This window comes from Meriones unguiculatus, chromosome 6 (genome assembly GCF_030254825.1).
Source record: "Meriones unguiculatus strain TT.TT164.6M chromosome 6, Bangor_MerUng_6.1, whole genome shotgun sequence".
NCBI lineage: Eukaryota > Metazoa > Chordata > Mammalia > Rodentia > Muridae > Meriones > Meriones unguiculatus.
The window spans coordinates 84,155,195-84,178,235 of NC_083354.1; the positions used below are offsets into that span (position 1 = coordinate 84,155,195).

A 23,041-nucleotide genomic window follows, 5' to 3' on the forward strand; every position below is an offset into this window, starting at 1 on the left:
GCATACAAGTTTGGACTGTAGAGTTAAGTACCAACAGGAAAATAAAAATAAAAAAAGTTAAAAAAAAAAAGCAGTTTGAGAATGAGTTTTTAAGTAGACGCACAAACAGAGTAAGGGCGTAGAGCATTGGCAGAACTTGCTCAGAATGTGTGAGACCCTGGATTCTGGCACCCAGAGAAACACAGTGTGAGAGGCTGCCACGATGTCTTAGTGAGTGAAAATGCTTACCACCAAGCCTAGCAGCCTGAGTTTGACTCTGGGACCCATGAAGCAGCCATATATATGCCATGGAATGTGCATACCCCCGTCCCCAAATACACACATATATACGCAGAATTTTAAAGAGAGAAAGACAGTGACTATATAATACACAGTATATGTATAATGAGTGTTTTTTTTTTCAAGGTTTTGGCACAGTTTCTAAGTTATACGTGCATGATTTTTCTATTCATTATGATGAAAACATTGTTACCTTAACACCCTTCTCCAAATCATATAACAACAAAGGTTTTTATTTCCTTTATTCTTGGTGTGTGGTGTATGAATGTACGTGAATGTGGGTGTCCCCCTGTACTCATCTGTGTGTAGCAGCCAAAGGAGGATATCAGATGTCCTGCTCTCTCACTTTCTTCTTTGTTCCTGTAAGAAAAGCTCTCCACTAAACCAGGAACTCCCAAGAGACTTCTCTTTCTGCCTCCTGCACCCCTGGCTCTCATGTAAGCTGTGGTGTGCTCTGCCCCTGTCTAGCTTGGTGTTGGAGACTGAACTCAAGTCCTCATGCTTGAGACTAGCCTTCCCCCATTGAGCTGTCTCCCTGCTCCCCATTATAAAATGTGCTCTGGCTTCATCTGTGGACTGGCAAAGCTGCACTCCCCTCCCCCCCCCATGGGGAAGTGATCAGAGAGCCAGCCACTGAGTTCATACCAAAGAAAGTCCATGTTCCCCTCACTAGTGACCCCACTTGGAGAATGAGTCTATGGGCTACATCTGAGCCAGGGTTTTAGGACCTCTCCATGCATGGTCCTTGGTTGCAGTACCATTCTCTTCAGGCCCCCAGGGCTCAGTTTTTATGGCTCTGTTGGTCTCCTTTTGGAACTCCTGTCGCCTCCAGGTCTTTCTCTCTCTCCCTCCTTTCATAAAATTCCCTGCATTCTGCCCAAAGTGAGGCTATGAGTCTCAGTCTCTGCTTCAATATCTCAATCAGTAGAGTCTTTCAGTGGCCCTCTGTGGTAGGCTTCTGTCCTGTTTCCTGTCTTCTCCTACCTCCAATGTCTATCGTGTTTGCCTTCTTAGTGAGGATTGAGCATCTTCCCTAAGGTCTTCCTTGTTGTTTAGCCTCTTTAGTAGTATAGATTTTAGTATGATTATCCTATATTATAAGTCTAATATCCATTTATGAGTGAGTATATACCATGTGGGTCTTTCTGCTTCTGGGATACCTCACTCAAGATGATATTTTCTAGTTCCCAACCTTTGCCTGAAAATTTCATGATTTCCTTGCTTTTAATAGCTCACAATGCAACCAGTCCTGAAGAGACCTGATAGGCTAGCGTCAATTAGAAGGGGAGGAGGACCTCCCCTATCAGTGGACTATGGAATGAACATAGAAGGAGAAGAGAATGGGAGGGTGGGGTTGGGAAGAAAGGAAGGAGGAGGCCACAGCCAGGATATAAATTGAATAAATTGTAATAAATTGGTAATATTAAAAAAGGAAAAAGTTTGCTTTGTTTCTTCATGCTACCTGTGATGAGCTGCGAGCTCTCCTCCAGAGTGGGCTGCACTGAAGTCAGAAAGCGGCTTGTTATGGCTCAACCCATACCACTAGTAGAAGGATGGAGTAGGAACTGCAATGTCTAAACCAGCAACTCTTTCCTTATTGATGTACGTACTTTGTGGGCCAGAATTTGTATTAAAGTTCCACCTTACAAAAGAGTTATTAGAGCCTTGAAGCAATGAGTGAAAACCTAGAAAGAGTGAGGCAGTAGCTCTTAGTCATGACCACAATTTCCCTCATGAAAGTTGTGTATTAAAATGATTTATTTCCAGCTAAAAGTTTAATTAAATATACATGGAATACTTTGCATTACAAACATACAAGTAGCATATGGGAATAAAATGTTTTCTGAATAAATGTGTACATTAAAATTTATTATATACATTTTAAATATGATGTTTTTTTTAACAGTTGTTTCATCCATTCTTTAAATAAATGGCTTTTTGAACAGCTTCCTATGCATTTTACAGTCCTGGGTGTTCAATAATGAACAAAATAGGTAGAAACTCCAGTTTTTCTGTAGCGTATTTACACAAGTTATTTAGTGTAACTTGTATAAAGACAGGTAGACTCATAAAAGTAATTAAATAAATATATCTAATGTGCTCTGGGGCTATAAATGCCATGGAAAATGCAGTAGAGATGGGGAAGAGGTAAAAGCTTATGCTGGGAGGATGCTTGGAATTATCAGAAAGGAAGTCAGACAAGTCTTTTTTGTAAAGGATGCAAAGCTTGAAGACACCAGAGCTTCGGCAACAGTGAGAAGATAGAGGACGCGAGGAGATTGGCTGGAAGATCTTTGCTGTTTTCCACGAATGGCTGGAAGGCTAATGAGGCTCCAGGGAGAAGGAAGTGGACAAAGGCAGGGACACTGGGTGGTTTTTATGAGCTACAAGCCCTTGCTAGAGCCTACTGTGTTCTAAGTTAACTGAACTCTGGGTGAAGTGGCTGCATTTTCACTGGAAAATTAAATCATCCAGCACTTATATAAACCAACCTGCTTATCCTACAAAGAGGATAAGAAAATTCAGATCATCATTATCCTTTATACATTAAACCACAAAGCATTAACACGAAGTCAAGCTTTAAGGCCAATAAAGCCATTGGTATCTGTTGAGGTTACATAATGGCTTCACCATGCATACCATGATCCAGTTAAGTAAATGTGTTGTTCCTGTTTTACAGATGAGAATACTGAGGCTCAAAGGTTTTAACATGACTTGAGGCATCAGGCTTATAATAGAACTGGAATTTAAATCCAAGTCAGTCTGACTGTAAAAGGCATTAAGTTTGAACTTAACTCCTCTAAATCTGTCATTTAATGCATATCTGACAATGAAATTTTAAGAATTGTTCTAAAAATTCTCTCACTAGCAGATTTGCCCATTAAAGAACATCACTGCCAGCCATTGTGGCATCATCATAAACTTAAAAAAAAGTGTTATTTATAGAAACAGTACATACAGTGATATTTAAGAACTAACTACATAGTTACAAAAATTTGTTTAATCTATTAGGAATATTAAAATCTACTTTAATTTGAGATTTATTGCTTTTCTTTTTCTTTTTCAGGTAAGTTTGGATACATTTTTTTCCCTTGTGGATGGAAGGTATGGTGTTAATTTGCCCTGAATTTTATTTTAATTTCTCTTAATACTTTACAACAAAATTCATTATTGTCACTGCAGATTAGAAGTGCTGTTGCTGGTTTATGTTACTTGGTTGAGGCTTTTGAGTCTATGCAGTGTCTCTGTTTGGGTTTATGTTTAAAGGATTGTGTAAACTGTCTGGCCAGGCTGCTGTTTCTGTGTATCTTTGAAAACAAAAAATTGCTGACCAGGATTGCAAGGGAAATCAAATTTTAAGTTAGAAAGAGAAAATAGATTCCCTCCTTGAAAATTATTATGAAGAACTTAAATGAGGTATGTAGTGATTGTTTCAGATAAAGAGAGAAAATTTTAATAAAAGCACAAGAGAGAGCATAAAATGCCGAAGGGGTGTTAGAAGACCTGAGATTTGAACCAGAAAAGTGGAGTGCCCACTCAAATTCCCACATGGTGCTACCAGCTTCTCATGGTGCCTCCTACCCTAATTAGTGTATAAAATAATTAGTGATCGTGTAAGAATTGACTCGAATAGAATTTTTAATACACTCTGTATTTGTTATAGGTGGTTTATTACAGCGAAGAAACATTGTGTGTGCATCTAAACATAAAAATAATGGTTTCTTTCTAAACATATAAAAATGGAGGTGTTGAACAGTTGGGCTTTGGCTAATGAGCAATAGATGGATGCGACCGATTGCATTTTGAGTATCCCCAAAGAGCCATTGCATTAAAGTCTTGATAATCTAGAGAGTAGCAGTGGAACCTTTAAAAGATGCATCTCTGACTCCATTCTTTGGGTCATCAGGATGTACCCTTAATGCTGGAACTTTCGGCCTTTGTGTCTCTACTTCCTGCCAATGAAGGAAGTGGTTCTGTTTGCCCTCATTCCCTCTTCCACGTGCTGTCTGACCCAAAGCGATGGGGCTAATGGGTATGGACCAGAACCTCCCAAACTGTGAGCTACAATAAGCCTGTTTTGTTTCTAACTTGGCTGGCTGTCTTGGGTACTATCCCAATGCTAGGAAGCTGCTAGCCCAGTGACTGAACACAAAGGACTGAAAGCTCTTTGGGTTCTGGTCTTACTGGGTAAGGACCTATGGTCTTCTTTCATTCCCTTTGACATAATCATATCAAAGTCATCAGGATCAATTGTATATTATTATCTCAATGAGTACATATTACAAAAATTAGGACAGCTCGCATTCCATTAAGGAAGAAAAAGCTTGGTCATTGAAGCAAAATCCAAATGACTGACTTAGAAACAGGTTTTAACTAGCGTCCTGGGTGTTGACAGAAAGGAATAGAATTTTAAGACATTCTAAAATGTTACAGCCTCTAGCCTAATATTGACTTCTCTGTCCGAAGCAAGGGTCAGTTGGCGCAAATCCAGATAGTAAGATTAACATTGTCAGCCCACAAGTCGATATTCAGCTCTACTGTGAAGAGAAAATTCAGTAGTCCATAGATGATCCTTTACAGATGTGTACCATGTGTGCCCATAAAGCTTTATCCATTAAAATAAAGGTGGCAGGCATGGCAAGGTTTGCTCTGTGGTAGTACTCCAACTCCTGTCCACACTGCAAGGAAAGACTTTAAACGACAGAGTGAAAAACGGTGAAAGGATCTATTGGACTCTCAGGGTTAAACTTCTTGAAAGATCTGGTGAATTCAAACACTAGAGGGCACAAAAGGATACTTTTAAGTCAAGGTCTTTTTGTAAACAGAACCTTACAATTAAGGAAAAAAAGGCCTTAAGTAGAACCTTGTGACCTCAGTGGGCATAATTTGTCTGAAATGCTTGTCTGCAGCTCTCGTGACCTCACTGACCACAAACACTGGCAGCAGCTGACCACTTCTGTATTGCTCTAATAATAACTCCCTGGCTTTTTTTCTCTCTCTCTCTCTTTCATTTTTATTGCTCCTGGTGTTTTATAAAATATGGTCTAAATTTACTTATATGGTGGGATTTTTTTCCTATCTCATAAGAGAGGAAATCACTGTCTAGTTGCTCTAGATACTGACTACTTTTCGTGCAGTGAAATTGCTCTCCTGCAGTGCATACCAAGTTCTTTCAAATGACTTACTTTTCGCAAATATTTTTAAAGTCCAGACCATGCATACAAATGTAGCTTGCTACATTAATTTGTATAAACTAACTCAATGTATTTTTCCTAAGGAAATAAATAAAAAATCATCAGGTAGCCTCAAGCTTCAAAAATAATCCTACTTTTTATCACTTCTGCTTAGAGGGATTTGGACTGCAGAGGTTTTTTGAGATACTAAGAAGATCAAAAGGATATTAAGATGTTCAAAGATGTTCATTTGATAATGTAGGTTGTGCTATTGATAATACAGGTACATTATAAATATCCCAAATGAACTAATGTTTAGATAAATTTTGGTATTATAGCTAGGCAGTGGAATTTCACCAAACATTAATTTTTTTTCAAATAAAGTCAGATAATATGAGAAAGTACCTTTTGTAAAATACAAACTAGAATAGAGTCTAAAATCAATCACAGACATTAAAATCTCAATTAAATGTTAAAATTAGATGCATAAATGGATGTGATTACATATAAAACTGAAAATGAGCCAGGTTTCCAATTTACTTCTGGTATGAGTGATTTTCTTTTCTTTCATTCATCTCATTTTTCTGTACTTTCTAAACATTCTTTCACAAATATTCATCATTTGCATAGGACTAATGTGTTATTCAAATAAAAGCTTGTTTTAGCGTTTCAACATCTGGTTTTAGATTGTTCAGTCAGTGCTGGGAAAAACAGCAGGGTATACGATTGTACTATACATTAGAGACACTGTTTAAATGGACTCTTGTAGGTAAGCAGCTATACCATGAAAAGTAGCTTGCTAATCCCAAAGAGGAATGATCTGTCTCAGGTTCCATGTTGTGGAAGAGTTACCATACACTGAGCAATGACAGGGGCTGGAGACCAGAGAGAGGAGACCAGGAAAGCAAGGGTCAGCTAGAAATACACACAGAACTAACGTCTAGTATATGATTTACCTGTACTCCATGGAAAGTACTGGAAATTAGCAAGGATAGATATGCTTGCTCACTTGTGCTCTCTTCCTCCTCCTCTTTTTCTTCTCACCCTTCCTTTCTCTCTCGTCTTCTCTCCTTCCCACATTCCTGGTCTCCCTCACTTCTTTCCTTTGCCTTCTTTCCTCTCTCACTCATAATCCCTTTTCCTCCTCTCTCCCATTCTGTATCGCTTTCCCTTTAATATATATCTAATCCTTGTCTTTCTCTTTGTATGGATGCATGTGCATAGAAGGTAAAGGCAGGCAACTGGAGAGCCACGGACTCCTAAGTTGGACTTCTACTCAAAAAAGTTTTAAGAATGTCCTGGCACACAGATGACAAGAAGTCTCATAAATAACATTGGTAAAATGCTGTAACGCTGTGACACAAATCAAACGTGGCAAGCTTCAGCGCACTGGTTTTGGTTTTGGTTTCTTAAGTAGCAAGAATTTCCTTCTGAGTACACAGAAGGCGTTTTTACTTTTAAAACTCATTTTTTTTTAGAGCATTAATACTGTAAAGCTTTTGAATAGTTTAAAGTTTGAGAAAACTGGACAACTTGATGAACTAGCTTTTGAAAAGCTAGAGCAGAGACTAACTAGCTATGGTAGTTTGAATGAGATGCTCTCCTTAAACCTCTGGTGTTTGAGTACTTCATCCCCAGTTGTTGGCAGTGGTGGGAAGGCTTAGGAGGTGTGGCCTTCCTGGAGTGAAGGATATCCCTGGGTGTGGACTTTGGGGTTTCAGAAGCCACATAAGGCTCCCAGTTAGCTCTCTTCCTTTCTTATCTGTGGTTCCAGATGTGGGCCCTGAGATCCCAGCTCCCAGCTCATGCCCTCATGCTGACCCGATCACAGACCATATAACCCTCCGGAACTATAAGCCCCATATGAACCTTTCCTTCTCTAAGCCACTTTGGTCATGGTGTTTTGCCACAGCAACAGAAAGGTAACTAATACACTAGATAATTCCAACAAACAACTGTCAACCCAAATACAGAGCCAAAGGCTGATGGAATGATTAGCCTTAGGTCTTTGGCAGCTAGATGTCTGTTCGGATATTCCAAGTGATTTACCTGACTGTCAGAAAGATGATAAGTCAGTAGGTGACTTATCCTTAACCACGGCAATAGGTGGTTAAGAGGGCTGAAGAAAGCCCAAGACAATTTGGCTGTGGACTTGTTACATTCCAAACCCTTCACAGTCATTGAAGTTCTAATCAGCTCATCAGCCTTGCAAGAAGTGTTCGTGAAAAGCACAACTTCTTTCCAGCAACTTATCTTCGCATAGCTCTAAGGTTTTCTACTCTGTGGGTTTTCACTTCCTTTTAAAATTTTGAATGAATTGACATAAAATGGCAGATTTAAACAGTCATTTGGACTTCTGTTTTTTAAGAAAATGCTGAATATTCTGATTTATACCCTCAAGTGATAAGTGCATGCTCACGTCTATGAAACACTCCCAACCATGTTAAAGTTTGCAAATAGAGTTGTGAGAATTACAAGCATTTGCTGTTGTCCGCTGTGAAAGTGGTAAAAATGGGTGACCCGACTTATCTAAACTAATTGCTAAAGGAAATGGAGAAGTTTAAGTCTTTTCTGGAACAAAACAGAATTAAATATTCAGTACATGAAGGAAGGCAGAATTTAGAAAAATAAAAATAATGACATCCCTGCGACTTTGTCTTCTAAGAACTCTGTAAGGATTCATTTCACACATTTATTTAGCTTCATTGTACATGGCAGTCCAGCCACCCAAAGTCACAGGAGGTTCAGAGCCCGGTAGAAAACTGAGCATAGAGTGTTTTCTTTTTGTAAACACTCCTTCAGGTAAAACAAGAGTGTAAATCACCTTATGTTGCTCTAGGAAAGAGTCTGATTGGAGATGCAAAGAATCCTCGGCCCTGGGCATGGTTGATTCTTTCTCACGCCTGCCTCTCAGCAGATAACAGCAGCAGTGTTGTCTTGTCTAGCCTTAGTGCAGTGCAGTTTTCTATGAGTTCTCAGGCAATGGATGTAAACTTTTCATACCTGTAACAGGTTTACTCACAACTCCAGAGGCACCATGGAAAGAAAGGTCCTCATTTGCATAAATGCTAGTTAACATGTTCAGGTAGAATGAAAGGTCTAGCTGAATAAAATATAGGCAGTAAGGTAGTAATTTAAAACCCTATGTTGAAAAGGGTGACAGTAGTGTTATGTTGCTAACATCTTTGCTGTTGGAGAAGTGGTGGTGGGGTGAAAGAATTCCGACCACTAGCGTAGTCTCTTATGTGCAAGTGTCCCTCTGGGCTCGCAGTAAACCAGCAGTTCTCAATCTGTGGATCATGACCCCTTTGTGGGTCACATATCAGATATCCTGCATATTGTACAGTTACGTTAACACTTCATAACATAACAAAAATATAGTTACGACATAGAAATAAAATAATTTTATGGTTGGGGGTCACCACAACATGAAGAACTGTATTAAAGGGTGGCAGCGTTAGGAAGAATGAGAACCACTGCTGTAAACAGAATCCAAGTATTTGTTTTGAAGTTCTGCCTCTGTTATTTCTTTCATTAGTCTGAATCCTTTGGGGAGGATCTCAACCCCCTCTTTTTGGTTGATATTAGTTTATTATGTATAAGTGTCCTTCTATTCACAGTTCACAAATTGTTGTTGTTGTTGTTGTTGTTCTTCTTCTCCTCCTCCTCCTCCTCCTCCTCCTCCTCCTCCTTTCCTGATAAATTAAGATTGAACTTAGAGCTGAGACAATATTTCACTGGATAAAATATTATCTTTTCAAGTGTAAAGATGAGAGTTCGAGTCCCTAAATCCCATGTAAATGGTGGATGAGCAGTCTGGAGTCCTACTTGTAATCCCAGCATTTGTGAGGCAGAGAACAAGCTGGCTGACTAAACTGGCACAATGAGGAAGCTCTGTGTTTAACTGAACCCACCTCCATAGCATGTGTACATACATACATGTGAATTCACATACATGCATGCACTCACATATAAGAACACATATACACACTTACCATACACATACATATATGCAAAATTATTATTGAACTTTGCGAAAATATTTTTCTACATTTACTGAAATGACCTATGACTTTCTATTATACTTATTAATTGAAGAACTGCATTGCTTGATTGTTTAAATAGTAAGATAGATCTGCTTTCCTAGAATAAACTCAGTTGATTTATCATACCATTTTTTTTTAGCACACATACCCAAACAAATTAATGATCTCACCATTCTTGTGTCTATTAAACAAATATAGTGGATGTTACATCCTTCCCATAGTTCTTCAGGGTAAAGCAGCCTAGGCTGGCAGTCATGGCCTTTTAGAACATTCTCTAAGCTCTTCTGGCTTTCAGATCTGCTATTCTGAAGGGTTTTCCCTTTACATACAACTTGTGCTTTTTTCTTTTCTTTTCTTTTCTTTACTTTACTTTTCTTTTCTTTTCTTTTTTCTTGCAGATTTTAGTACCATCTTTGTTCTCAATATTCAGTGTTTTAACTATGATAGTTCATGGGAGTTTCATTTTTCTGTTCTAATCTATTTGCTGTTTTGTGTGTGTGGCTTCTTTCTGTATGAGTGTATTTCCCCTTACGTTTCTTCTATGATCCGATTGAAGAGCTGGGCTATGCAATAGACTTGAGAATCTTTTCCTTCATCTATGCCTAGGCCTTTTCATGGTGTTCCACATTTCCTACCAGTTCTTTTTTTGTGTGTTGTTAATTTTTTTCACATTTTTTGAATGTGTGGTCTAGTTTATCCACTTATCTTCAAGGTAAAGATACTCATCCACTTGATCTGCTCTTCTCATAAGGCTTCCCATTGAGGTTTATGTTTGAGTTATTGATTTCCATTCCCATCATCATTTCAGCTTGCGTTCTCTTAAGTATTTCTATCTCTTTATTGAACTCAGTTTTCAAATCCTGGATTTTCTTCGTCATTTCATTCAGTTGTATATTTGTGTTTTCTCGGACATGGTTCAGACATTTCTTGCTGTTTTCTTTAAGTTCATTGAACTGTTTGTGGCCTCTTTAAACCCTTTGAATTCTTGGATGACATTTATGATTGTTCCTTTGAGTTCTGTGTTCTGGAGTTGGTCTCGGCGATTCTCACTGAAGAACATTTATAAAGGACTGGTAGATTTGGGAGAGATATTCTGTCTTGGCCTTTTGAATTGTTTGTGTTTTCCACAATGATTCATGTGCTTGTGATTTGCTTTCTTTGCGGATGTCTGTTTTAAGATTCTTAAACTGTCTCAGACTAAGCCAGAGAACAGGCTGTGCTGCAAGGCCTGAAGCCTGGGGATACCACTGTTAGGAGGGGTTTTAGGCACTTACCTGTATAGACCCTCCCATATCTTCGCAGCCTGGGCAAGGCCCAGAGCTTAGATATGGTGTTGATGATCTAGGGTGTCAGGGAGGGAAGCTCAAATGACTAAACCTAAGCACAAAGTATGTGCCTCAGGCGAGGTCTGGAGACTGAGGAGGATTCAGGCAGGCTCAGGTTCCTGGCATTTATACCGAACTAGACCTGAACACGGGCTGTGCCACCTAGGTGAGGCCTAGAGGTTGGATGTGTTGGGGGATGGGTGCTGGGATCAAGAACGTTGATCAGGTTGGGTGGCACAAAATGTGTAGGATGAGCCAAGTCTATGGAGCAGGGATTGTGCAATTGAGACTGACTGATTGGCCATCTGGGTATGAGAAAATTGCACATCTGTGTTCGTGTTCGCTGAGCCAGAGGAAAATGAGCAGGGAGCAGGTTTTGTGGTGGAGTCTAGTTTAGACATCTCAGTTTGGAGTGGCCAGAGTTCCCATCTCCATTCCATTTCATTTGGACTCACCCCAGATATCATCCGTGGCTTTGCTGAACAGTGTGCTCAGCCCTTTCTCCAACTCATGAATTTTCACCAGTAGAAAGAGGCTTGCCTCAGCCAACTAAAGGATCAGAGCACCCCTGACACCAACCTTCAGGATCAAGGAGCCAGAGTTGGTAGGACAATCCTGAGGAATGTGGATACAGCCCTTCAGAGCATCCTTAAGAAGACCCGTATTTATCACACACGGTTGTCATCTACTTAGTTATGCTTGTACTCTACCAACATTTCCCCCTTTACTGTCCCACTTCCCATCCCCTAACTTGTCCTTTATAGAGTTAGCATTCTGCCTCCACACACATCCCTCTCAAAACTGCCCAGGCCAATACTTCTTAGGCTCTTCCTGGGAGGAGGACAAGCTGAAGCTATTAATCAACCAGAATTCAACATTCAAGGAGGTGACAATGTAATTCTGAAAATATTCTGAAATATTTCTGAAATAATTCTGAAAACAAAGAAAATATCAGAGAAGGGGTTGTAACTGGGAGGTTGCCAGCAGTTGTGGAGTTCATTTTAAGAGAGTGACTGCAGACATGATCCATGTCTGCCTCACGTGAACACAAAGACGGTCAAGGATGCACAGTCAGGCTTTAACAGGGACCGCTGGACAACTTCTAGCTGGAGGTAGTGAGAAGTGGGGACAGATGGCCTTAGAAAGGGAACCCGGAGAATTGTTCAGAAGCCACATTTGCAGAGGCAGCATGACTTTTGAAAGAGGTGGTTTGGGAATTAGGGAGGATTCCAGTGTGGGGCACTCCAGTTCATCCATTCAGCCAACTGCGCTCAGAGTGCTGCTTGCAAAAGGCCTTCAAGGAAAGTGGGTGATGAGCATTGCTCCTTCTTTCCCTCTTTAACCAGGTGGTACAGCCAGTACAGTGCAGATTAAAGGCTGCTCACTTTTCGCAGTCTGCTCTAAAATAAGAGCCAAGCATTTTTCTTGCTGTTTGTACTGAAACAACAGAAAAAGCACAACTCCTCTGGTAGACATTGAATCATATATCCATTGTAGGGTGCATTCAGAATTTGATATATTTTTTCCTTGCTAAGCACTTATTCAGGTATACCATATCATTCAAATCAAGACTATCACACAAAATTAAAATTTTTATTTTAATGAGAGCTAATCCAAATATATAAAACTGCCTCTAATTTTATCATTACTCAAATGGTGATTTCTTATGAGCAAACATCATATGAAATTTTGGTGGCAAATGCATTTCCAAATGGAATCCTTAAACATATTAATGTTTCATAAATAGGTGGCTCTCTGTTTTTAATTTTTCCTTTAATTTTTTTGCTTGAGTACTTCATATGAGTATACAGTGAAATATGGCCACATCTACTACCTTTCCTCCCCTTCCGACTCCCACCATATCTCCCTCAATAAACCCCTTCCCTGCTTTGTGTCCTCTGTATGTCAAATTAGTGTTGTCCCTGGTGCATGAGTCAGCCACCCACTGGACCATGGGAATCTATCAGTAGTTACAGCCTTAAAAACAAATGGTTCCTCTTCCACATAAACTCTCAGCTGTCAGTCATCAGTCAGGTAGAACACAGAGAACACCTCCCTTGTCCATTACGCAGCCTTTGCTCAGATAACCACAGATGCGGTGAGCTCATGAGTCCTGTAGCTGTGTTGTGTTCAGATCATAGCACTCATCTCCATCCTCTGGTTCTTAGGCATGCTTCCTGCCTTCTGCTCAGCAAGATTTTCTCAGCTCTGGTTGGGGGGTGGGGTTGACATAGATATCCTGTTTAAGGCTGAGTACCCAGTCCCTTTTTAGTCCTGCGACCAGTTATGAGTTTCTCCGTTAGCTGCTGCCCTGCTTCAAGAGAAGCTTCTCTAACCAAGATTGAGAGCAGCCCAGGTTTATAGATGTAAACGTAACTACTTGGCTGACAGTTGGACAGCATGACCATTTAGCAAAAGAGCAATGGCTGATTCTAGTCTAGGGCCTATGACCTCCTTAGCCATAGTATTTTGACCAGGTTATACTACCGGACATGAAAATTTCTCCTAGGGACCAGGCCTCAAATTCAAGCAGAAATCTACTTGTAGCCTTCCCCTCCACACACACACACACACACACATGCGCGCGCACACACACACACACACACACACACACACACGCAACAGCCATGCCATTTTTGTGCCATAGGCTTATCTTGCTTGGAGGGAGGGCTGGCATTACAATACGCAAGGAGGTCCTAGCACTGGAGAAGCCCACTGGTATCTATTCTCCCTCAGCAGCCTACATAGCATTTTCTAGCACTACGGGAGCTAGCCAACATGGAGCAAATCTCATCAGTTTGAGATTGATTTATTTATATACCGCTGGTTCTCTATTTTTAAGATGAAAAGACAGTATTTTAACTTCAGTATTGTCTGTCATCCTCAATATTCAAAACTTTGTTTCGTGAAATGGACAAAAATTTTATTAGAGGAAAGAGCAAATGTCACAAATAGTAGACGCCCATTTCCCGTTTTTAAAAGTTCTTTTCAGACATTGTCATTAAGAAATATAGTTATGCAAATATATTTATGCAAATATCTATGTTTTTTTAATTCAATTGTATCTGTGTTCATATCTGCCTCTTCTGAAAGCTGGAAGTTGGTTGGAGTGAGGAAAGGAAAGCCAAGGTCCTACTGGAGGGGCAGTTGTGAAACTCTGTCTTCACTAGGAGGCACTGTGTTAACATCCTGCTCTCTGTCTTTCCATCTCTGTCTCTCTGTCTGTCTGTCTCTGTCTTTCTCTATGTCTCTGTCTCTCCGATGTCTCTGCCTTTGTCTCTGTCTCAGTCTCTCTCTCTCTCTGCAGGAGAATTTCTTTTCAGACCTGGCAGATCCCTTTCGATCTGTAAAGTGTTCAGTTCTTTCTCTTCTTCCTCCGTACCATGGCTGCTAGTCTACATTGAGGGACAGACTGCTCTGTTGTCTACAGTTCTGCTTCTGTAGACCTCACCACACTGCCTCTAATTTAATTTTAGATCACACAGCTACAGGTGCTAAGTGATGTGAGGTCCTGCCTTGTGTCTAAGCAGTTCTCGTAGCACTTTTAACACCCCAGCAACATATAAAATGTCCATAAGGCATGCCCCATTGAAAATGGACCCAGCGGCCTTTGTGACCTTTGGTTAAAATCTATCTAAAACTCTAAAAGTCATAGTGGAGGGGAGGAGCAGCTTTGATACTCAACTTTTTATTAACGTGTCAGTGAAATGACAACTGCTAAAGGAAGACACATATAAAATTTCCTGTGATTCTATTGCCCAGAAAAATAAATGTCGATATTTTGGTGCATATATTAATTGGTCAATGATTTTTGAGATTCTATTTCTGTTGTCCTTTTGATAATACAGTTCTTGACAAATCATTCACAATAATGTTTCAAAATACTGTCTCCAGTTTACTGGCGTCACCTTGAACTGCTTTACAGAAGGCTGTACGCCTATATCCTTGAACGTTCTGCAGTCGGGGTACTCCATAGCCTCAGGGCAGCCAAGGGCTTGCCAGCTTCTTCCAAAAATCGCTAGGGTCCCAGCTTATTCACTGGGTCCCTGGGCAGTTAGACGGATCGCACCAGGCTGATCATGTTTTGCGGTCACTCCTGCAAGCGTTTCACACTGGTGGAGACTAACTTGGGATTCCTCTTCGTGACGCCTTCTGACTGTGACCTGCATTTCTAAGCGCTGAGAAGCCACTGAGCTGACTTTCAAGCTAGGAACACGGGATAGGGCGGCTAAGACCATCAGTAGTTAAATGTGGCCTCCCTTCGTTTGTTAAAATTTTGAATCATTTGTTCACAATTAGCCTAACGTTTGTACAGTGTTCACATAAAACAAAACAAAAGTGAAGGAAAAAATACGTCCATAGGAAACAAAAATCATTCTCATTATTCAACTGTTCCTTTTTTGTTTGAATTTTAGAGGATATTTTGCACAATATCAGAAACTAGAATATTCCCACTCATTAACTAGCCAATACTTGCCTGACTCAATATTTACCAAGAATTTTCCCATATCAAAGAGTTCAGAAGGCATTTTACCTAAGAATAAACTGGAATAAAATCACAGAGTAGCAGCTTCTTGTCACTTAGTTGGGTATTGATGTTCAAAATTCATAATCTTTGAGTGCGTTTTAAACATTTAGTTATACTTGATTTATTTTCCCAAGTAGATATAGGAACTCACTTTTTTTTTTTTTTAATTTTGCAATACATTGGGGGGGGCATTGTCTTTGCCTGTTTAATTTATCCTTTAAGACAGATTCCAAAAAAATGCATGGGAAATTATAAGTTATATTTAACATAATGTACTACTCCTAAGTGTTACCAATTTGATATTAATTTGATGAGTCTTAGTTACTTTAAAATCACTGGGGTAAGACGCTACGGCCGAGGCAAGTTCTGGAGAAAAGATTTTATTTGGGCTTACAGTTCCAGAGTGTTATAGTCCACGGCAGGGAACATGGTAGCGGGCTGGCTGGCATGGCACTGCAGCTGCAGCTCAGAGCTCACATCTGAGACAACAGCCAAGAGGCTGAGAGCACTAAGGAGGAATGGCGGGTCTCTTGAAACTTCAGTGGTAGGTCCAACAAGGCTACGCCTTCTCCCACAAGGCCACACCCCATCCATCACAAATGGGTCTACCAACCAGGAACTACATAGCCTGTTGGGTCATTCTCATCCAAACCGCCATATATTATACATTATTATACCATTAGAGTTCTTGTTACTCAGGTCCAGTATAATAATCACCTGTTAAAAATAATCTCCAAAAGTGTTACTGGTAGAATTCAAGAGATAAAGTCTTTGATAGTCCCAGAGGAGGGGCGGGGGACTTTAAATGCTCTGTGTTTTTAAAAATTCCCATAGAATTGTTTTGAAAAATGAATCTCCTTTTTGAACCATATTAATATTTGGTCTCAGTAGTTTTGCTGTTCCCTATCAGCTTTGTGCTTCAGACATCTGCCGTTCAACTTACTCTAGCCTATTCTGGGCCTCCTGGCCATACTTCAAGCATGCTTATTATTATTTTTTATTTATAAAATCAACATGTAGGTGTTTAGTTGTGATCACTATTGATAACATTTATTGCTCGGTTTCCTGTGTTGGTGGGGGGGGGTGGTGTGGTATAGGTGTTAGTTAGTGCAAGATTCTGCACAGGGTAGAGTTTGCCATCACATGTTTTAGAGATGTTTTCCTGAGGTGGGAATCTGGATTCAAGTGTGTGTGAGGGGCACCAGGTCCCTGTATTGGTAGGCACTTTACATTGAACTGAATTCAGGCTGACTGTGAAATACGGACTTCTCCCAAGTAAGTGTGATTTTAAAGTCAGTCTGCCAGCCCTACCCAGGACTTTGTTTTTACTGTTGAGGATCTGAGAAGCCACTTCCTGAAATACACCTGCAGTAACTTAGCAGAAAGAGTCTCTAACATATTAAGAGAAGCGGTTGATTCCTAACGTTTAGTGGAGAGCTAGGCTTTTCCAGCAAGAGCTTGCTCCTTGCCGCCCACCAGACGCAGGAAAGGCATTTAACTTCTCTGGACAAATAAAAATACAATTAGCAGTAGCATGGGGAACAAGACTCAGGATTTTGCCTCCTGCGTCATTAACGGTGATTATATCAAGGTCTGTTGTAAATCTCTTGGGTGGTTTTTGCGAGAAAAACTATACTCTTAAGTTTTCTGTGTACTGTGATGAAATAAAAACAAGTTAGAAAAAAAAAAAAAACAATTCCATCTGACTCTAATTCAGACGTTCGTGTTTCTTTTTTAGCCTTTGGTGGGTTGCAGTCACTGGCTACACAGATTAAAAAGCAATTCTATTTCTTTCCCATGTGGAAAATATAGAACAGTGAGCAGTACACACAAGGCTGATGCTTATTACAGTCTGCTCTGGCCTTTCCTCACTAAGGCCTCCCAGCTCTCAGTCTCTATGGCTCTTCACAGTTGGGTTTCCACTCAGCCTCCGTCTTCGGCTTCAGTACAATGCCCCGGACAGTCTTGTCCCCAAGAGTTGGGGCTTTAAAGAACATTTACCAGCGAGAGCAAAGCCATGATCTATAGATAAACAGAACTTACACTCACACATCTTCCATATATGACGTTAGGATAGCAGAGACGATCTCTCAGAACCTCAGTTTCCCCATCTACGAAGTGTTGATAATAATGGCTTGCAGCATTGTTCGGCTATCTAAGATTAGGTAACTGTTACACATGATGTTTGGTTCTTCCGCTGAGGAAATTCTAAAGCTTCCTCCATGGTTTGCGTCTCTATCAGGAGGAGCCTTGTCCCACCCATTCCTTTACTTAGTTTCTATGCACATAGACGGTAGGTTGTTGGGTGATGGGGACCTCAAGTCTGCTGCTTGGTAGCTCCATGTTGCAGGAACAAGTTAAAAACTTTGTAAACCTCCGTTTCCTCGGTTATAAGACAGAACAAAAGCAATTCAAAGCCCAGAAATTGGTTATTAGGGATTCTATAACATAACTCCTGTTCTTAGTACAAAATAAGCAGAGATTAGATATTGAAATCATGGTGTCAGGTGAAGCACCTGGAGAAAAGTCATTCTGACATTCTGGTGATGTTTTTAGGCCACTCAATCAATGCTCAAGATGCATCGGGGTGACTAGGGTTCTGGGGAAACAGTCAACAGTGAGGAAAGTTTACAACTATGGGCTTTGTAAACAATGTCATGGGAAAAAAATTCATGCCAGCACAATTGAACCTGTGAGATTGTTATTTAGAGATTACTGGTATTTGAGCAATTTTTGTTGTACTCCCGAGGGAGCAATTTTGCCTTGCAGCCTGGCAATTCCCAAATTGTTTTTGCTTGTTTATCATCATGGCTCTAAAATGTGGGAAGAGGCCATTTCTGGCCTTGTTTGGTGTGTAGTCGGCAACTGAGAAGCATAGTCCAAGTAAGTGTTGAAAATGCTAATTACACAACCTTTTGTCGTATCCCATACACTTTCAAATTAAAACAAAGGGGGAAGAAATGAGAATGTTCCTGCATCTGAAGCATAGCGAAAACAACTAGGAAACATTCCACCAGCTAACTCTGTTGCTATCCTGTACCACTTGTTTTTTTGTTTATTTGTTTGTTTGTTTGTTTTTTAATTCAGGCTTCGTAAATAAGGCAGAATTTTAGCTTTGCAAATAAAATCTTAACCTTGCAAAGCTTAATCACATACATCCTATTCTTACTTAGGTTTAAAAAAAGATATAACAAATAGAGAAACAAAATTACCCATCACAACTAATGACTTAAAAAAATATCTAATAACACTTTGATCATCAAGTAACCAATTTTTAAAGGACAATTTAAAAAAAAACGAAAATGCTTTTAGCAGGAGAAAAGTAACGTTTATACCTTTCCTAAAAGCTTACGTTGTTAAATTGTGGTGCCTTGTGTGTGTGTGTGTGTGTGTGTGTGTGTGCATTTAGTATGTATTTATGTAAAGAACCATTTTGGTCCTCTCAAAAACTCTGCAAACGTCCTGAAACACAGCGCATGGGTGAAGCCTTGAAACTCAGGGAGGTTCTGTGGCACATTGTGTGCATAACTGTAGCTCTAATGTCTGTTGGCTTGGACTGTGCCTTCCCTGAACATTTACCTGATGGGATACAAAGTAAATAAACTGTAACTAATATTAAAAAAAATAAAAATAGAATTACATTCTTTAAGGCACATTCTGGTTATAGATAGGAATTTGGTTGGAATAGTGATAGTGGTCTTTTTACTTCACTTATGTAAGGGGTGGGAAAATTACACACACACACAGTCTTCTTAACTGTGCAGCCATTTCTCCAGCCCTTCTTCCAACCCTGTTTAAGTGTGTAAGAGTTCCCTCACCTTAATAGCAAAAGCTTGACCTAATTATCCTTCAAATTCCCAAATCATTTCCATATATTCTTCCTTATGGATGGAAACCTTAAGCAAAATATTTGGTTCATAAACCACAGCTGAATTGACCCTTTATTCTTCTATTTAAATATGCCTTTTGCAAATTGCTTTCCTCCATGTCCTATTGACTTCACCATTTCAATGACAACTTGTTTATTTGACTCCTGGGACATATAAGAGAGTAGGTTATGTTTATAGATGGTTAAAACACAGACTATGCTCTTCTGATGCCCCTAGCTGCATTTCGCACATAAAGTAATTGGTCTCCATTTTAGAGCATGGAATCATTGACCTGTAAATCAGCTAAACTCATGTAAGGTTTAGAATGAATATAGCTCATTTCTACAAATGAAGGTGAAGTGCTTGCTGCAAAATAGTGCTACGATAGCCTTTGAATTGCACCACTTCCATTCACACACACACACACACACACGTACAAAAAAAACCACTATCACTGATTATCATAATTAGTTAATGCAACAAAGCCTCTTATAAGCCAAAATAACTCGTCTCGAGTGAACATTAATTTTAATAAATAGACCAGAGAGCTGTTAGACTGTCCTTTCTTACACGCTTTTGCTGTTGATCACTGTGGAAATGCCAATTTTTATAATTTTATTTTTAATTAAATTTAAATCACTTTCCCCTTCAACTCCTCCCATGGCGTGTCCCCTGTAACCACTCCCTCACCCTGTCATTCCTCCTCCAATTGATAGCCTCTCATTTTCCTTGATTGTTGTTGTTGTTACATATGCATAAATTCATGAATATGTAATATAACCAGCTGAGTCTTTTGGGGTTTGTTTGTTTGTTTGCTGTGCATATGTGAGAATAGCTCATTAAGTGGCTCATGCCTGGGAAACTGAGTCCCCCTCTACAGCAGTCATTATTTGCCTGTGGTTCTCTGACTAGCAGTGGGACCTCATGAGATTCCCCACGGCCACCTCCACAACGTCGTATCTATTGCCATTGTCAGTGCTCAAGTCCTGAGAATCCAAAGATTATAATTCAGCTCTCATCAGAGGTAGCTGATTGTTACACAGCTAGTGTTTGCCTCTTTAACGTCTGGCTTTGAGTCTTTGACCAACAACTGTTTCAAAATGCAGCATTATCCTGAAACCCCTTTATCTGACGGCCCTGGTTTCCTGAGGCAACATGTTTCAACATACCACAGCCCCACCAGTGTGACTCTGGTCTTCCTCACATCCTCCACGCCTCACTCGTCCTGCTCACTCATGACTTGGTACGGAGGCAAATGAATCCGTGTGTACTTACATTTAAATCCTTGCACATTTATACCCATATCTCTCAGTTTAACTTAGAAAGCCTGTCTCCCTATAAAGGAAATTCTGAGTTTCTACGTCAGACACCAAAACCCAAATCTGTCATTTGTTGCATCTAGATTCTTGGAACAAAACTATTCAAGAGACCCTCTCCCCCCGAAAAAAAAAAAAAAGCTGCCTTATTTAGAACTCTGAAGAATATAAGGTTTAAGTTGCTGAAGGAAGTGTGTATTTTGGTGAAGATTTGGAGCAGATAAGGAATCATGTGTATAAAAATTGAATCTTCCATATATTGGGATGAGTTTAATCTTTAGGAGTTTTTTTTTTTTTTTTTTTTTGTTGAGAATGTCGGCCATGAGTACTATATATAGCAATAAGAATTTTAAGAGAAAGGTATCTGGCTTTGCAAAATTAATTAAAAGATTTACAACTTTTAACTCTCTTGCTTCCCGTACACAAATGAAGTGAAAGTTATAAGTTGCTGGCAGAAATATAAATGCAGCAAATGTACATTCCAGAAGGCATTCTGTTTGTTGTGGCTTGAGTTTCCAATTGCCTAAATTCTCACATTGAAATTTGCATTTTAAAATATAAATATGGGAGTGGCCGTGGTGGTATATGCCTTTAATCCCAGCACTTAGGAAGCTGAGCCTCTACAAATGCAAGGGTAGACCCGTCTACATAGCAAGTTCCAGCAACCCAAGGCTGCCTAGTGCGAGCATGTCTCAAAAATCAACAAAACAACACACATATACAAACACACTCAAGAAAATAAAGAAAATTAATTATTAGTGAAAACACATTTGGGAGATTTGGCCTGAATTGAAAGATAAGGTTTATCTTACCTTTTTAACTTTATTCACTTTACATTCCCGCTCATACTCCCCTCCCTCCTCTTCTCCAGTCCTACCCTCCCTCCCTCTTCTCTGGTCCCTCCTCACCTATCCCTCAGAATAGGGACCCCCCAACCACACACCCCAGTTCATCAAGTCTCCTCAGGACTGAGCTCTTCTTCTTCCCCTGAGGCCTGGTGAGGCAGTCCTGCCTCAGGGGAGTGATCAAAACTCAGGCAACAGAGCTCATGTCACAGTCAGCCCCAGCTCCTTACTTTTTAATAAAACTACGAAGGAGAAAATTTGAACCTGTGGCTCTGTGGGTTAAAGTTCTTGCCACCAAGCCTGATGGCCTGAGTTCAATACCCAGGATTCATATGGTAGGAAGAGAGAGAACCATTTTCCTCCTACCAGTTATCCTCTGGCATGAATGTGCTGCTCGTACACCCTACATGTACACCAATAAAATTAATGCAATTTAAAAAGTGAAAAAGTAAAACCAGGACAACAGGTAATATTTTGGGGCTCAGAAAGCTTTCTACATGCACCAGATATCAGTGATGCTGTTTCACCTGCAAAGTGTAGAACCTTTTGTAAGGAATAAAGTTTCAGTTTTTGTGAGAGGTAAAAATTTCAGCTCTCCTGGGATTCTCCTGTTTCTGTGCATCCTGCGTCTCCCTTGATAAGAAGCCTCCCCATCCCATGAGCCCTCCAGGACGCCTCCCTACCTGACAAGGCAACCAGCTTTCCTACACTGCCTTGCTTTAGTATCTATCATACAAAGCCATTCTACTAAACGAGAAAGTTTTCCTCTTTGTGGTACTAAGTTAGGAGTGTGGCTGCGTTGCCCAAGAGCTATCCCTCAATGGGAATTAATAGATCAAGAGGCACAAACTGTCAACTGTGGGATTTCAGGCAACAAAAAGACAGAGGGCCTAGGTCTGGGCACCTTCATAGAATCCTAGGACCTGCCTTCCTTGATTGAATTACAGGTCCTTACCTAAAAGTACAAAGGCCATTTGCGAAACAATAAAATAGTAACAGTAAATGAAACAATAAAAACAATATTGCAAGTTGAACCCAGAAAGGCTTCTTAGGATTAGAACTCTCAACATCAGGGTTGTCGACACACCTGGCCCAGCAGCTATCACTCAAGACTCTCTTGCAGTGTGTAAGTCAGATAATAAAGGAATGCAGCTGTCAAAATGTTCTGTATTGCACATCTCCAAAGCACGTAGCATTTTCAGAATCTCCCTGCTGTGCCCGATGCTGTTGTGAAAATAGCACCTTGTTTAAACTCTTAATCTTTTTTTATTTTTATTTTTTTTTTATTTTTCAGATATCATGTGAACATGTTGGTCTATAAGAATGAGTGTTAGGGATCTTTAACTTTGGCAGGCGTGGAGATGGTCCCTTGGGGGGGCGATTGGTCAATTTTGTCCAGTTCAGAGGGGGTTAACCTTTTTTTCATGGTTCTCCAAGCTTCGCTAATCTTATCCTGGATGAAAGGAGCCCTGCCTTAGTTTACAGTGGAGGTCACAGGCAGGGCAGTGTTTAGTCGGGGACTGATGGAATTATGCTACGTTGTCAGCATTAAATACCACTAGCCTGTGAGACGTGGTGACGACACTCAGGGTCCCTTGACCCCTTGAGTACATTTTGAAATATATGTCTCCCTGCTGTGTGCTGGACTCATAAACCATG

General features: G+C 40.1%; 1 protein-coding gene across 4 annotated transcripts in view; it reads left to right on the forward strand.

The window, feature by feature from the left end:
• Window positions 1–23,041, forward strand: part of Pde4d (phosphodiesterase 4D) — an 820,129-nt gene that overhangs the window by 486,577 nt on the left and 310,511 nt on the right. The gene's annotated exons all lie outside the window — the stretch shown is intronic.